Source organism: Aquila chrysaetos, chromosome 18 (assembly GCF_900496995.4).
Source record: "Aquila chrysaetos chrysaetos chromosome 18, bAquChr1.4, whole genome shotgun sequence".
NCBI lineage: Eukaryota > Metazoa > Chordata > Aves > Accipitriformes > Accipitridae > Aquila > Aquila chrysaetos.
The window spans coordinates 5625167-5643164 of NC_044021.1; the positions used below are offsets into that span (position 1 = coordinate 5625167).

Genomic DNA, 17998 nt, shown 5'->3' on the forward strand with positions numbered 1-17998 from the left:
TGTACCCTCAGAGTCTCTTGTTTGTTCTCTTCCACTTCAAAAGTTACTATTCACCATTGAGTGGTCTAATATTAATTGCATTCTCGTGACTAGAAGTTCAAGCACTCCACCAATTCAAGTCTCTCCTCCAAGCACGAGTGCCTAATATTAGACATCTTGATGTAATTTATGCATTCAAATAAATGGTGGGACTTTCAGAAGTGTCAAACAAATAACTGAGATCCCCAAAAGTTGACTTAGCTAGCTGATTTTTGGCTACTACTCTTTTTTTCAGTGAAGGGGCTTTAAAATAGGAATTCTTTCTGGTGCTGATCTACAAAATAAGATATTAGTACACGAGATTTGAAGTGACATACTTTTAATTAGATTTTATTCCTGTTAATAGTAGAATTGTTACCTCATACAAAGAATTGTTTATCTACTATGTATTTTCATGATTATTGTTTTGTAGCCAACAGAAAAAGTGAAGTATAAAATCCTCAAGGAATTACCTTCTATTCACCCTGTGAAATTAGAATGGAAAATCAGGACAAGGCATGCCAATGGGAAAAGATAATCCTTGTAACTTGTCTTCATGTTCCTTAGTTGTTGCTCAGTTACTTAGAAAGTAATACACCGTCTCCAGATAAGGCATACCCGTATTTGTAATTATATTTTAACAGATCTGTTTTGAAAACGGTGGCTGCTCAGCATTTCCTGTACACAGCCTAGATCACTTGCTGCTGACATCGCTTGCCATGCCATGTGTGCCCTCAGGGCACGTACACTGCTCAGCAGTTCAAGTGTTACACCAAGAAGATCATGCTAACGTGCTATTTTTTTTTTTTTTTTTTCTTTTCCTTTTCAGTGTTGTAACCTTACAAGCCCGAAATGGTTGACTGAGGTGGTAGCTCATTGTTATCAGCATGTTTTGTTTCAGTGTCATACAGAGTCAGAGCAGTTCCTGCCATATGTCTCAAAAGCTTTGTACCTGATAGCTTTAGTCATAGCATTTCTGTTACTGGCAGAAGATATGAATAATTGCAGTAAAACAATATAAAAATTACTGGATTATTGACCCCTTCTCTGACGTTTGTTTGTGTCTCTTTTACCTGTGCAGGAAGGTCTCCAGCAACTTCTCAATGGAAAATGCCATTTGCTGGTGCACTTGGAAGCCCATGGCTCTGAACGTGTTGACCTTGCCTGCCTGCGGGGACGGTGTGCCTCCGCAACCAGGTAGGTACGCTCGGAGTCACTCTTACTGTCACAGCTGTAGGGTGCACTGCTTCAGCGTACTTTTGATTCTCCCAGACTCTCTTTCTTTAATAAACGTTTTATGTTTTAGTGCTACGGATTCACGGGGATTGGAGGATACAGTAGGCAGACTTCTGGTGCTTTGAAAGGTCATTACTGAAAGAGGCACATTTTAAAAATAAGTTTCTTTATGAATTTTGAAGGCCCTGTCTTGTGACTTTTTTTAAGTTTCAGTAGTAAAATATTAAAAAAATACAGTTCTGTGGTTCAATACTGAAGAAACTATTATATAAACATGTTGTAGAAATAGACCATATCCAATATTGGCCTATGTAGTAAGAAATACCTCATCCAATAAACTGTCAGTACAATGAAAAAGGCAACCCTTTAACCTTTTTGTAACTGGAGTGTCATAAGTGACAGAACCTATCATCCCGTCATGTGCATTGTTAGGGGTCATGTCTGCCTTTCTAAATATGATAGTCTTTGGTGTTTATTTGTCAAGCATACAACTGAAATTTCTTTCTGATTAGATAGAAGGCTTTCATTAGAAACAAAGTTTTAATTTACTGTGGGTATATCTAGCTTTTTCCCATTACTTCCATTATTTACAGGACATAGATTGTTGCTTGGGCCTATGCAGGCAGCAGAAAAAGTTGTGTAGTTCTGTCTCTGAAGAATATGTGGTCTTCTCACCTGCACAGTTGATGTCTTTCTGGTAACAGGAGATTCAGAGGAGTAGTACTGGCAAACTTTTGAATTGTTGAGAAATTAGTCAGAAAATGAATATTTGGTCAATATATAATTTTCACGAAAATCTAACCTTATTTAAGTAGCAGTAACGTTATGGCACTCTATTTATGAAAAACCATTGAAGATGATCTTTAACTGTAAACTCATTTTGCTATATGAGTTCTGGAGAAGTTTTCTGAGTATGTCTAAGAGGAATTAGAGTAAAAGATAGAGGCCAGAACATAAGAATGGACTTTTGTGGAGTCTGGGACTGAATTTGTGGTTTGCTAGCAATGAGTCACATATAGCAAGAAAGAGTAGTGCTCTTTTAAAAAATGTTTTTTTCTATTATACAAGATAAGGATACAGATTTTCTGCTGGTTTTGACAGAAAGAATAGCATCTACTGTAGACAAACATGGCAAAAAGATGTAGTTTGGCTGGTATTATTTTACCAAAGTGTGAAGTGTCCTACTTTAAAGCAAATCAAAACTCTGAAGTAAAATGAGACTCATTTCAGTAGAGTGACTGAAATGTTCTGTACTAACAGTGGAATCATTATTATCATAAAAAGTGTAGTTCATTTTCTTTTGCAGAATTGACTTTCTCTGCTATCTTGCTGTGTCTTTTACCTTGAAAAATCAGGTCTTCTTTTGCACATGCTGGCTTACTTTTCCTCTTGCTCTAAAATGTATTTTTGACCAGAAATGACCCAACATTTGTTTCTGAATGCAAACACATGTTCTAAAATATCAGACATCTGAACTATCGCAATTTTAGATACTGTCTTCAGTAAACTTATGTAAGACTCATCAAGAACATGCTTTAAGTTCACAAAGAGTTGTTCTTTTAAATAATCTTTTAAATTAATCTGAAGTCCCTGTTTTATATACTGTGAAAATAAGTCACATTACTTGTATGGCTGGTAATCAGTGCAAAGAAATGGCAGCTTCTGAATCTCTGCTCTACTATCTTAATCTTACCAACCTTTTACTTCAGAATCACTATACAAATATCTCATACATTCATATGTCTCATATTCTTCAAAGTAAAATTTCCAACATTTTTATAGTAGCATCACTACTTAGGAAGAAGGGTGGATAGTGTTTCCCTTTTCCAATATATTGCTGCTGAAAGGCCATGGTCATTATTAAAGAGGTCTGCGAACAGGAATAAATTTATTTGATAGACAGAATGGCTCACAGACTTTAATGATGATTTCACCAGGAATTTTATAATCCCACTTTTACTGGAATTAAAATAATTTGTTGGTTTTAATAGACTAAAAGCTGCAAAACACTGCAGTTAAAGAAAAATTTTGATCGCAAGATCAATAAGGACATTGCACATCCTCAAGCTGTTTCTCGAAATTTGACAAAAAAATCCATTCTTAAGACTGGCTAGCTGGAATAATCATAGTATCCAGATCAAGGTCATGCTAATCTAATAATCATTTTTTTAAGATTTACTATGTGTGTAAAATCGTGTTCAGAATCACGAGTGACTTGGATTCTTTTTTTAGCATTGCTAGTATTATGAGAATACAGTTATTTTGTCTTTATTGCAGTTTGTGATTGGTGGGTCTTTTCAGTATTGCTGAGCTTTAAATAGAGATTTTATGTCTTTAGATAAAAATTAAATGAGATTTAGTTGAGCTTTAGGAATGAAAGTTGGCAACTTACTTGTTCATGTGGACAAGATAAGACAACGAGTCCAAGGATATGCTACTTAAATGAAATGATTTTAAGCAAATAATGACCTTAATTCAAATTAAAAAAAAAGAGGAAAATTTTATTTAATGAATATTTTTAATTTTATGCTGCATTTGCACTTCTTTTTGAAAGAAGTCACCAACTCATTATTTGCAACAGTTGTAATTGTTATATGCAAATTATAGGCCTGACACAATATATGATACTTCTCAGAATACAGTGTAGTCCCAAGACTGCTTCTCCTCTATCAAATTGGATGATATTGTTTCAGCAGGGTTCAAAAATTATTAGGAGACACATATAAGACAGACACATACAAGGAAATGAAATTTATTAACCTAGATAGTGAAATATAAGAACAAGAATTACAATGCATGAAAATTTTGTGTAATTTTATGAAATATACAGAGTAATCAATTACTTTTTTTCCTCATATTTATCAGTGGGATGAAATATGGTTTCTTTATTTTAAACAAGATAAAGAATAACCCAGATTTGACATATTTACTAATTCACCCAACAGCTCTAGCAATTTAACCTTTTCAGAGGTCAATGGGAACAGCCAAATCTGTGTATTCTTGTTAACAAATGTTACTGTCTCTTCTATGGCATTTCCCTCAATCTTTAATTAGCAAAAACATGTAACTGAGCTCCAACAATTATTGCCACATTCATTTGAGTTAATTTCTAAGCTGAAATAGCTGTCTGGAGCCTTGTATCAGACTGTATGCTGCAGTAGCTATCTGCAATACATTTTCTCATGAAGAAACAGCCAGCCAGGATGACTAAAAAAAAAAACATAGAAAAAATTACAGCTTTTTCTGTCATTTGGATGAAAAATTAAATATATTGTTCCTAACAAAGCCGCAGTATTTGTTTCATTTCCTAAATTGAATTATTTTATCATTCTATAGTTAGTGAAAACATTTAAGGAGAATTTAATAAAGCTTAACGAACTGAAAATAGTAGTTAGTGGTCATTTTCAGACAGACAACAATCACAGCAGAATAAAGTAATTTTGTGTGCCGCCTGAAATGCAAATTAAAGTTTGCATTGGGTTTGCGTGGCAAGGTTTTGGTAGTGGGGGGGCTACAGGGGCGGCTTCTGTGAGAAGCTGCTAGAAGCTGCCCCCATGTCCAACAGAGCCAATGCCAGCCGGCTCCGAGATGGACCCGCTGCTGGCCAAGGCTGAGCCCATCAGCGACGGTGGTAGTGCCTCTGGGAGAATATACTTAAGAAGGGAAAAAAAAGTTGCTGTGGAACAGAAACTGCAGCCAGAGAGAGGAGTGAGAACATGTGAGAGAAAGAGCCCTGCAGACCCCCAGGTCAGTGCAGAAGGAGGGGAGGAGATGCTCCAGGCGCCGGAGCAGAGATTCCCCTGCAGTCTGTGATGAAGACCACGGTGAGGCAGGCTGTCCCCCTGCAGCCCAGGGAGGTCCACGGGGGAGCAGATCTCCACCTGCAGCCCGGGGAGGACCCCACGCCGGAGCAGGGGGATGCCTGAAGGAGGCTGGGACCCCGTGGGAAGCCCACACTGGAGCAGATTTGCTGGCAGGACTTGTGACCCCACAGGGGACCCACGCTGGAGCAGGCTGTGCCTGAAGGACTGCAGCCCGTGGGAAGAACTCACGTTGGAGAAGTTTGTGGAGGACTGTCTCCTGTGGGGAGGACCCCATGCTGGAGCAGGGGAAGAGAGTGAGGAGGAAGGAGCAGCAGAGACAATAAGTGATGAACTGATGCCAACCCCCATTCCCCGTCCCCCTGTGCTGCTGTTGGGGAGGAGGTAGAGAAAACTGGGAGTGGAGTTGACCTGGGAAGGAGGGAAGGGTAGGGGGAAGGTGTTTTAAGATTTGGTTTTATTTCTCGTTACCGTACTCTGGTCGATTGGCAATAATTTAAGTTAATTTTCCCGAAGTCAAGTCTGTTTTGCCCATAACGGTAATTGGTGAGTGATATCTCCTGGTCCTTACCTTGACCTACAAGCCCTTTGTTATATTTTCTCTCCCCTGTCCAGCTAAGGAGGGGAGTGATAGAGAGGCTTTGGTGGGCAACTGGCATCCAGCCAGGGTCAACCCACCACAGGAATATGGAAAACCAAGCAATACAGTCAATGGGAATGAACATATGGAAAATGGAATGCGATGAAAAGACAAAAAAATTGAAAGTCTCGTAGCCTCAGGTAAAAGGAAGGAAGAAGGGCGAAACACCAAATGAGCTCCGTCCCAGCATTTTATCTTATGCCAGATAAAATAGGTTTGATAGCAAGTCTTGGTGGTACCAGGTGACTGGAGAATAGTAATAAGAGTATCTAAGAGGTAAAAAAATTCTCACCCTCTCACCTCACTGAGGACCTGTTTTCCTGCTTCAATTATATGCAAGAATTTAGAACAAATTTTGAATCAGAAGAAATCTAATTACAGAAATTGATATTGGAAGCAGAGTAAGGTGAAATAGTGTTGTGAATCATGCCAGACTAGCCCGTCATTTTTCTTTAAGGTGACTTGATGTTTTTAAAACAAAGAATGACTGTATGAAGGCCTGAGTTAAACATTTGATTTGGTGCTACATGTTAAATAATAAGTTTAAAAATAAAAAGGTGGGAAATAGTACAGGAACTGTAAAAATGATCACATGGGCTGAAATGAAGGCAATGTATGTTAAAAGAGTAAATGTTCAAAAGAAAGGAGGTTGCTAGTAGAGTTCCTTAACATTTTATCTTGAAACTGAAGTTTAGCATTCTTTAATGACTGGGGAGAGCCCTTCTGACTACAGGCAGTAAAAGCAGAATGAAAAACATCATGAATTCCTGAAATGGCCATTACTTGTTTTTTTACTTTCACTGTTTGTTTTCTGTGAATGCTCATAGTGAAGAAAAAAAAAAAAAAAAAAGAAATTGTGAAATCAGGGATGCTGGAAGCAGGAAAGCAACAGTGCTAGATCTGGATTCTCAACAGGAGAACCCAGTTCAGCAGGCATCCCGCCATCACATATTTGCTCACAGTACTGATAGTTGTAGTCATGTTTCTATTCAGCTTGAGACATTAAGTCATACTGGGTTGGGTTTTTTTTTTGGAAGGCAGAGTGCAAGGGACCTTAGAGTCATGCAGGGGTGTCTGATTCCCTACATCTAATTTCTACATACCTTTAATTTCCTAAAGCTACTAGCACTAATAGCGAGAATTCCTGGGAGAAGGCTGGTCGTTTTCTTTTTGTGTTGTTAAAGGAAAAATTGTGTCCTGGCAGAGCTTGTCTTTCTCCATTGGTTTCTGAGGCAACTTATGCAACTTGTTTAGGTGAGGTGTCTGTTAGAAGCCAGCATATCCTATTTTAGTTGTTAAGGGCTGTAAAGAACAATTGTGAGCTGCACCTTGTAACAGACCAGTAAAATATGGAAACAGTACCTGAGATACATACAAAGAGTACATTTTGAGGGAGATGTTAGCGAGCCCTTAGTAAAACAAGGTTATTCTCTTAGGCTGTGTGTTTAAATACCTGCTCCATTCCTCTTATTTCACCATTAATGGTTTACTGTAAAGCAGATTCTGGCCGATGCTATTAGTGGAGCTGATTTGTCTTACCAGCTTCCCACTGCAGCCTTTTCACAAAGCATTTGTCTTAGAATCAAAATAATTTTGGGGTCCATATAAGTGATTAGTGGCTCTGCCTTCATATTTCTCTCTGTATTCATAGATAAAGTTATGTACCTTCATTGATCATATATGCAGTCAAGTGTGAAAAGTATTTCACATTTGAAACGTTCTAGATGTTAGCAAAGTCTGATGCTTTAATGTGAACGTACACATCAGAAACTCTTTTACATATAATACAGAGTATAAACAATATCCTCAGATATCGCAGAAAATGTGTGTGTGCAGTAAATTGTAAGACAACCTTCCCTTTAATCAGAGTAGAAAAGTTCTATAAAACAACTCAAAATAGCTTTCTTCGCTTGAAAAAATAAGACTGTTTGCTGCCATCACCTTGCTGTAGAAGTGCCTAAGCGTATTGTCTTACTACTATGCTTTTCAGTCATTTGGGATCTGCTCACACAAGTCAATGTCTACTATCATACATCTCCTCCATCCACATTCCAGCTTGGAAAGATGTTCACAAGTTGAGCAACTTGCTACACTAAGACAACTATTCATTTCACACTGTGATATTGGCACTGCTGATACACAGTTGTCTGCTCTTGTTCATTTAATGTGCCCTTTAAGTGCTGCAGAGTTGACTTAAAACCTTTGTGCCAGACAAGTGCAGCAAGAAATTAGTAACTGCCAGCAAAGGGTCTATTGAAAAATTTTCCTCTGTGATTCTTCCAACTGTTAAGTGAAGGATTATCGTTGCTTACGTGATGCTTACTCTCAGAACTCAGACGTGCTATATGGATCAAGTTGACAACTTTCTGCAAGTAGTGAGCATCACTGGCTGACTCATTTTCCTTCCGCACTTCTGTCCTGCCTGTATATTTTCAGGCTCAGCATGTGCAAACAGGCCATTGTCATATCACTGGAAGTATTTCATTGCCTGACAAGCTATTTTTCATCTGGGCTAATGATCTGTGTGAGTTTGCACTGATGTCCTGGAAGGAGAAATGCAGCATGCCTAGCGAGGAAAAGAGAAATTAGGCAATGAAAGACAGCTGAATACCAGCCAGGTTGCAAATCTCTTTTTTTTGTGTAACCACTCAGACCTGCTTTGTCACCAGTGATTTACCCAGGGACTTTTGTGTGCTGCAGATTACACCAACCTTTTTTTTTCTAAAACTGTTGTCTAATTATGCTCCAGAATCAGTTTAAACCATCTTATTATGCAAACACCTATTTGGCCTAATGATACAGCAAGAGTCGTTCCTACATGAGCTTAAATGATCGTGACCTTGTTCCACTAAATCTCTTTCTAGAGAACATCAAAGCTGTGTGTTCATCTACAGGGAGTTCTGGCAAGACTGACAGGCAGTGAGCCATGATGGACCTAATTGTTCTGTTGTGAATCAAAAAATAAGATGTAGAAATCTGTGCAAACTGATGCCTGACTTCTGCATCAGAAAGAGTTTTTTGGGAACAATTTAAAAAAATATCTGTTTCTCTGTGTTGTGGAGCACAAAGGAGTGGAAAATGTGCCTCATTTATTTTCGTTATGAAAGGTCATCATAAGCCTTCAAAAGAAAGAATCTTTTCACTGTTTCACAAACTGAGGTACACTAAAGATATCAAGTGACTTGTCAGGTTTAAACAAGAGGTCAGTGAAAGGAGTTAAGAGTTCATGTCTCGTGACTTTCGGTGTGTGTTTTTTCTCCTGAATCCTCCTTTCTGCCAGCTTTTAAAATAATTGCGCCATAGATACCAGAATGAATGGATTGGGGGCCACCGTAAGGTGTATGGAGCTGCAAATTGATGGTAATTCTCAGGAATTTTCTGTGGTTTTTAGTCTAATGTTTCATTGCACAATCAGAATTCATCTGAAGCAAGCTACTTGTGTGCAATCTGATTGTGCATTGATGAATAGCAACTTTGTCGTGATGTATAGCCCAAAGGAATCGGTGAGAGAGTAATGATGCCCAAATATTCATAGCAATTAGATATACGTATGTAAATAAACCAAATGCTGACAGAGTTAAGAACCTGTGTACCTATTCTTTCCTGCCACAGTGAAACAAGCCTAAAATATTTCATATATAGTGTAGTCAGAAGTGAAATAAAATATTTAGTCAGCCTGTATCGCCTTACAATTATTACAAAGCAAAGAAAAATCCCACTGGATTGATGAAAAAGTGTCTTTTTTTTGCCACTTCTTGAAAGGAAACAGTAATTGTATGAATGTGTTAAAAATGTATATGCATGAGTGACACTAGCATGAAGTTATATGAAAACTTGTGTTTTCAATGGGTTTACCCTGCCATTTGGGAATTTTTTAAAACACTTTGGTTGCATGGGATAAATATCAGGTTATATGTCATGTTTATGTTTTTCTCCCACAAAATACTAGAGACATGTAAGAAAAGAGAGAAATATATTGAGTATTTCATTTCAGAAACTCTGTTGCTGTGTGTTTATGAATTAATACACAATTTTGGCCTCAGTTAGAAAAATAAACTGTCAGGAAACTATTACAAAGGCAATATATGCAGGCTGGTTTCTCCTATAACTGTTTTTTTGCTGTATTAGCTTATACTAGCATGGGCTTTACAGTAACTCAATAGAGCTGCAAATCTACTGAGATTTTGAGTAAATATTCAGTCCACTTCAAACAGACTGCCAGCAACGTACTAGCAAGTTATAATGCAGACACAGACAGGTTTGCATAAGCCAGAGTCACTAAACTATCAAAATACTGATTGATTTCTCCAGGACAGTGGGATTGCTTTCTGTCGTCTTTGCCGCCTTTTCCCTGAAGAATGTAACTAGAGACCAACAGGCAGGTGGACACCAAAGGCCATTGATGAGGCTTTTTTCTTGTGGATCAGAAAATCCCTGTTTTAAGAGCCTGTGATTCTACACTTCTCTTATTATGGGAGAGAAAATGGATGGACCCTAAATAAACATTGATAGATGAGTCCAAAGAGACTACATTAGTCTGTGTGATAAGAAACAAATATATTGTATTGTCAACATAACCACTATTAAGTGGTTTTGTATGCTTTGTGGTAAAAGAGATCTTTAGTGAGTGTCTTGAAGAAGGTCGCTGTGGTAACTTTATAAATGTTTTTGAGAAGCTCCTGCCAAATGTAAAGGTCAGCACAGGAGATGCTTCTTGTAGAGTCTGAAAAATGAAAAGATCATGGTCATCTTCATGAGCTGAAAATATCAAAAAGGGAGCTAGAGAGACTTCTTGGATACAAGTTTTTCACACCTGTGAGCATAGGGACTCCACCCAGTAACTGAAGGAAGTAGGGGCCTGCACGGACTGTAACGGCAGAACAGGAGCGTGACAACTGGTCTGCTTCTAAAGGGCTCAAAAGATCCTGAAATGTATGTTCAGTTAATTTCTGCTTTATTTGCCAATTTCTAGGCACAAGACTACACAACCTAGTAATTCAAAAGCAATGCTGTAATGCAACAAAGCTATGACTAGACCAGATGAGCAGCCAGCTATCAATACAGTATATGTGTTCAGATAAAAATTGTCATGTTTAAGAAAGGAGTTGAGTTTAATAAGAAATATTTTCCATGTCCATATGGACATGGATTTAAGAGTTCATGCTTGGTCTTGGTCCTGGTAGCTATTATGGATGCCAATTTTGTATCTGAACATTTCTTTGCATCCATGTATTTGAAATGTGATTTCTTTCCCTCATGGAGGCAAGAACTTTCCTGTATTGCAGCCACAAGCTTTTGAGCCCACCAGCTCTGTCTGAGGTCAGAAGAAATACACTTCACTCATTTTTACTACACGTTATAATTAAGTAACCTTGCTTTTTGTAATCTCTGTGAGTGAAATTCCTTATGCATAGGTCCAAATTCAGTACAGGAAAACCTACTGAAAGATATACTTCATAATGCCTTAAAGGTAAACTGACTGCCTTCCCAGTTTATTAGGTTGAGAGGTAAGTGAATTACAGGGTTTTTTAAGGAATTGCTTTGTAACTGATTACTGCTATATCTTGAGAGATAGTATATTAATACCATGCAGTTCTTATCTTTCTCATCTTTCCTGATCAGAGCTTAGCTCAAAAGAAACTCTACAGTGTAGAATGATTCAAGGTTGGTTTGCTGGGATTTTTTTTGCTTTTCTGCCAAAAAGGACTAGACTCCAACTGTATTTAGGCCAGACATTCACTCTCTTTCAAGGAGTTAAGCTACAAAGGTAACTTTATAAAAATATAAACCCGTGATGATTTCCACCCCACCCCACTAAACTCCAGTTCTTAAATCTGATTGTTCTGAGTCACTAATCCCTGAGGGCCAGGCCAAGGACAGAATCAAGGACTACCTCTACACTGCTATTAGAGTGAGTCCATGGACAAGGTTCAAGGTCTAATTATCTACCTGTCATAGTATTACTTACAGCAGTGCCTTTGGCAGCAGTTCAGGGACACACAGGTGTGACCTATGCATGAACTGACATAATAACATGAATTGAAGTGTTTTGGAGGGGCTGAAAAATTCATGCAGCCTCCAGCTTTCCCCTCTGCCCTTGCCACGATGATGTTGTGCAGAGAAGACAACACAAGACACTTAACCGCAGGTGCTGGTTTTGACGCTGGCCGTTGCAGAGGTGTGAGGAAGCAACACACAAGATTAACTCAAGTTGCCAACAAAGGACGCTATGGATGCCACGTACAGTGTGTTAGGGACTGGCTGGACAGTGGAGAGCCTCCTGTATGCTGTTTCTGTCTGGCACATTAGAGATGCAGATAATGAACCCTGTCAGACGAATCCCTGCAATTTCAGATGTTTCACACTCCCCCTCCAAGACACATCAAGAAAGATAAGGATCTGACTCACTCTTACCTTCACTTTCGCATACATTCTGTTTCAGTAAAATCTGTTAGGTGACCATTTGTTTTTCTACTTTGTGCCATAAGCGTTGCTGCAAAGTTTTTTTTCAGCAGTTGTACATAAAGAAAACTCCATGGGTGGGGTGGGGTTCCATCCATGTGTATAATGTAGATAATGTATAAAATATTATACCTTTTTTTATGAATGGATATTTATGCAGAAAATATCCATTATATGGTAATGATATTTAAATAATAATAGAAGATTTAAAAAATAAAACAAATATATTGCTACATAAAATATGCATATTTGTAGAAATATCTAAATTAACCAAGTAAATAAACATCATAACCTCAATTCCTGTGAAAGTGATGAAGCAGCTAATCCTGAAAACCATTCCTAGGCACACAAAGAACAATAAAGTCACCAGGAGTAGTCAGCACAGATTCACCGAGGAGAAGTCATTCTTGACCAAATTGGTAAACTTCTATGATGAAATGACTGGCTCGGTAGATGAAGGGAGAGCAGTAGATATTGTCTACCTGGACTTCCATAAGGCTTCGGGCACTGTCTGCCATAAGAACCCCGTAAAAAAGTATGATGAAATATGGGCTGGATGAGCAGACAGTGAGGTGGACTGAAAACTGGCTGAACGGCTGGACCTAGAGAGCGGTGATCAATGGCACAAAGTCTAGTTGTAGGTCAGTAACTAGCACTGTACCACAGGGGTCAAACTGGGTCCAGTCCTGTTTAACATCTTCATTAATGATCTGGATAATGGGGCAGAGTATATCCTCAGCAAGTTCGTAAAGGATGCCAAACTGGGAGAAGTGGCTGATAGGCCAGAGGGTCATGCTGCTATCCAGAGAGGCCTGGACAGGCTGGAGAATTGGGCTGACAGGAACCTCCCGAAGTTCATCAAGGGGAAAGGCAAAGTCCTGCACCTGGAGAGGAACAATCCCATGCTCCAGTATATACTGGGGGACGCCCAGATGGAAAGTAGCTCTGCAGAAAAGGACCTGGGGGTCGTGGTGGACACCAAGTTGAACATGAACTAACAATGTGCCCTTGCTGCAAAGGTGACTAATGGTATACTGGGCTGCATGGAGGAGTGCTGCCAGCAGTGCAAGGAAGGTGATCCTTCCCCTCTACTCAGCACTGGTGAGGCCACGCCTGGAGTGCTGGGTCCAGTTCTGGGCTTCTCAGTGCAGGAGAGACATGGACATACTGGAGAGAGTCCAGCAAGGGTCTGCTAAGATAATACAGGGACTGGAGGAAAGTCTGAGAGAGCTGGGACTGTTTAGCCTGGAGCAGAGAAGGCTCAGAGGGGATCTTATTAATGTCTATAAATACCCGATGGGAGAGCGTACAGAAGACGGAGCCAGGCTCCTTTCAGTGATGAGAGGCAATGGGTGCAAATGGAAACATGGCAGGTTCCCTCCAAAAATCAGGAAACACTTTTTTGCTGTGAGACTGACTGAACACTGGCACAGGTTTCTCAGGGAAGTTTTTGATGATATTCCAAAGCCACCTGGACATGGTCCTGGGCAACCATGTCTAAGTGGCCCTGCTTGAGCGAGGGCATTGGACTAGATGACCTCCAGAGGCCCCTCCCAACCTCATCCATTCTCTAATTAAAATACATATACCTTTCTTAATCTAATCTGAAGCTCATAAAGTAGCAGAAGAATAAAGAATAGATCTGAATGATATCCAGTGAAGAATGTTGAATTTGAAGGGGTTTTTCAGATTAGATTCTAGATAAAATGTAATAACCCATTTTTGTGTTTATAGAGTAATATACCATAGAAATGATGCTTTATATCCCTGAAAATATGTTCAAATAAAGCACTCTTATATTGTGCTCTGCAGATAGCTCTGTGAAAATCATGACAACTGTAATCGTTCTTCATGTGCAGAATGTGACCAGGGCTGTACTTTACAAGTACAGTCCTACTGCTCACAGCAGAAATTGTGGGTGTTCATACAACGTTTGTGGATCTACAGATATTAGACTCCTTGTCTCAATCAATCCACTTCCAGAAAATATTCCAGCTTTGCCCAAATTCCCTGCTGAATCTGTAGCTATCGGCCCTTTCTGACCTGGTTCCTGTACGTCCAGTGTTACAGGACACCATGGGCCACTCATCTTCAGAGTTTATGATGAGCTACAGAAGTCATGTCTGAACCTTTACTAGATTTCTTCTGAATCACTTATAGTTATTTATTTCACTATTGGTGTCTCCTACTTTTAAATATAAAAATATTTAAATGTAAGAATAATCATATGCTGTGGTCTTATGTTCCTCCAAATGATTGTAGCTTTCTTTTCTCCTTCATTACAACCGCATATTCTTATCTAACTGCCAGTTCAGATAGGGACAACTCTGATTCACTACACATTAGTAATTACAGATGCAAGTTTGTTGACCTATATACATAAGTAGAAAATCTTATGACTCATGTTATGTTTATGATCATGCCATGTACATTATGTTTTTAGTTAAAATAATCTTCCTGATTTTGTTTTTTTTTAAACATATATTTTAGGTCAAAAGATAACCAGTTATCTGTAAAGTCTTATGAGTGGTGAAATAAAAGGAAGGTAAGGTAATTATAGTTATTCATAGGCATGTAGAAAGTAGATTATGTGATTTATTTTTTTTTTAATAAGAGGGGAGAAGTGAATCCCATGGTTCCAAAGCTGGAATATTGACTAAAGATTTTGCTGAAATAACTTTATTTGTATTAAGCAATTAAATTTATATTTAAGTTTACCTAATTAGTTTGCATTTGTTTTTTGGTAATTGGAACTTCAGCAATTTATTGAAGTTACTATTTTCTGATCAAAAGCAACTCTTTAAATTCCTTGAATTCTACATTTTTTAGAATCTACCCTAAGTAATTATTCAGTTGAAATATACTGTTTATACTAATAATCTAATCTACATTTTTCCTCTAATGTTTGTGATAAACTTTTAGTATATTCTTCCCCTCTACCCCAGTTGTTTCAGCTGTCACTCCTGAAATGTTTATAATTGTTATGTTCCTCACACATCAAAATAAGCCCAATTACTACCGAAGAGCTAAACCTCATCTTTATTTTAAGAATCACAATGAGAAAAATGATAAATACTCTGTGTTTTGTGTTAGCTTTGGCTTGGATGTCAATTATCTAAATAATCAGTGTCTCTCGAGGATTCTGAGATTTTCATAATATGGAAAAAGTGATTCTTGTATCTTACTGTTTTTATCAAATTACTGTGCTTATTCCAGAAAGTGAAGACTTCAAATAATTCCGTTTTTTGGAGAAATTTAGTCACCTTCAATCACGAATCTTAATTTAATCTTAATATGACTTTAAGGAGTCATATTTCATACTGAATATACGTAGGAAATTGGTAGTACATTCCCAATATACGCTTCTGTTTGTGACCTAAACTCACTTGCAAAATACATACTTTTTAGTAATTTTTAGGAAAAAATCTTTCATTTGTAAGGAGCAACTAGGGCAAAAATTAACTCAACAATTGGCATAAATGGATATTTCTGTGACATGGTGGGATTATTTATATTTACTCTTCAGGCTTGTAGCATTTGGGACTTGGGGCAGAATTTTCTCAAATAAAGTGTGAATATCCACAAAATATACAACAGCTGTATGTCACCTCTACGTGTGTGTCTCAGTCGTCCAGCTGTTCCAGACAGGACACCGTGTCACTGAGGCATAAGGAGTGAGCTTTGGTTTATCAACCTATATTGGTTTAGTTCAGAACTGGTTTGTATGGAGTCAGCTGAGACAGCCTGTGGACAGATTTGTCTGTTCACAAAAGAGTATGTCAACATTACTTAGAACTTGCTTGGGGATATTTTTGTCAAGATGTCACAGCAACATTATTGTATGTTTATTATTTAAATAATTAACTTAATTTATCTATAATTCTTAAACTATATACATCTGTCTCAAGGGCTAAATTAAAATTCCTGAATGTTTCTGATGGATAAATATTCTGGATTATCATTTTTGATCTAGAAGTCTCTCACAGAAAATCCTTGAGAAAATAAAATGGAGATATTCTGAATTGAGGAAGGGTTGTCTTTCGTTTACTTTACGTAATAGGAGTAAACATTTTTTACATAGTTAAGAAAAAAATGTTTTTGTTCTTACCAAAGAATATTATTCCCCTTCATGTGCTTAATACAATTTACTTTTTCTATAAAGAGATTATACAGTATTCCTCATTAATGTATTTAATTGCAAAACACAGATTGCTTTGCTAACTGTAAATGGCATTATTTAAGTAATAAGAAAGAAAATCAAATTATCTCTCCAGAAGGATAATTATATGTTTGCAAATACACTTCAAGATATCCTGGTTTGACCAGAGGTTTGAACCAGATGACCTCCACCAGTCCCTTACAATCCAAAGCTTTCTAGGATTCTGTAATCACTCAAAGTGTCAACTAAGGGATAATTTTTTATCTTTTCCCTGAAGATTTTCCCAAAGTTGTTGGGTCAGCTTCATGCCTTGTGCATTAAATAGTGGGGAAAACAATTTGGTGTGGAGAACATGCATTCTATTAGCAATGGTAATATTGACTTTGCAGATTGGAGTGAGGCTGCTGTGAGGCTGGAACTGAAATTTGGGGTATATGACTACTGTTACGTTGTGGACTATCCTAACACATAAAGAGGGGAAAGACTGTGGTGCTGCTGCTCCTCCTTCCATCAAAGCCTGCCATCCTGCTTACACATCAGTTCAATCTCTGGAGCTTTAAGACAGGTTGGGAAGACTGCAATCCTATCCTCTCACTGTTTTCCAAATAAACGTTTAGTCCTCATTGGCAGCTTTTCTCTGTGGAAGTCTTTAAGAAACAAGAAGAGAAGCACAAAAATATCAATGGACTTCAATGTCTGATGTCTCTTAATACATGCAAAGAAGGAGAAAGACATGGAACAATACCTTTCTTACAGTTAAAGGTACCATTTAACCATTTAACTCTGGTTATCCAGACAGCTGGTAAAAAGATGATTCCTCCTAAGAGTCAGCTTAATTAGCAGCTCAGAAAGCCATCAGTGGCAAAGGGGGAACTCATTTGGCTTGGGTATGAGTAAAGTGCAGTGGTTTTGGAATTGCCTAGTTTCTGCAAAATAAGGCAATTATTTTTCTAAAAATCCGGTTATTGTATGTTTGCAAAGAAAGCTTTGCTACCGGAATGGTTTTTTTCTTTCATGGTATAACTTCAGGAAGGTGATGGTTATTGGGGAAAGGGGGAATAATGTGCCCTGAGCTGCTAGGAGACTTTGAATTATAGGAAAGGGCTCTGCGTTGCAGCACAGTGCTTTTTGCATTCAAGATGCTTTGATTTAACAAGTTGTGTTATGGCTGTAAATACAAAGAAGAGTTTGCACAGATTCTTTGAATTGTATCAGAAGGTTTCAAAACAAAAAAGTCAGCCTTTTCTCTTTAGGAGAAGTTCCATGAAAACCTAATTTTTAAAGTTTTATGTAATTTAACATAATATGTAGGAAAATTCTAGTTTTTCACCAAATATTATTAAATTGCCAATTAGTGATTTATTTTTATTATTATAGCATTTTCACTCTGTTCATCTGTGCAGCAGTAAAGACTGAAATCCAAACCTAAATATTTGTGAGACATACATATATTCCTTTGTCGGAAGAAGACGATCTTTTCCAGATTCTGTCTTATTAATTTTCTGCCTTTAAAGCATACTTTCAACTTGTTTAAATAAAATTGACTAAAAATACTGTCAGCGGCTTTGGCTGAGAAGAATAATGATTTAAGCAACAAAGCACATTTAATCATGCTACTTGCTGAATTGGAGAGTCAATAGTACCGTTACAGAAAAAGCACAT

The 17998-nt window shown here is 37.9% G+C and overlaps 1 long non-coding RNA gene across 1 annotated transcript in view; it reads left to right on the forward strand.

Annotated features, from left to right (window-relative positions):
- The first annotated feature begins 1099 nt into the window (after positions 1 to 1099).
- The window catches only part of LOC115353170, a 251442-nt gene continuing 234543 nt past the window's right edge, over positions 1100 to 17998 (forward strand). Inside the window, exon 1 of the long non-coding RNA XR_003927468.1 lies at positions 1100 to 1215. This is a non-coding gene — a long non-coding RNA (uncharacterized LOC115353170). The remainder of the gene's footprint in view (positions 1216 to 17998) is intronic.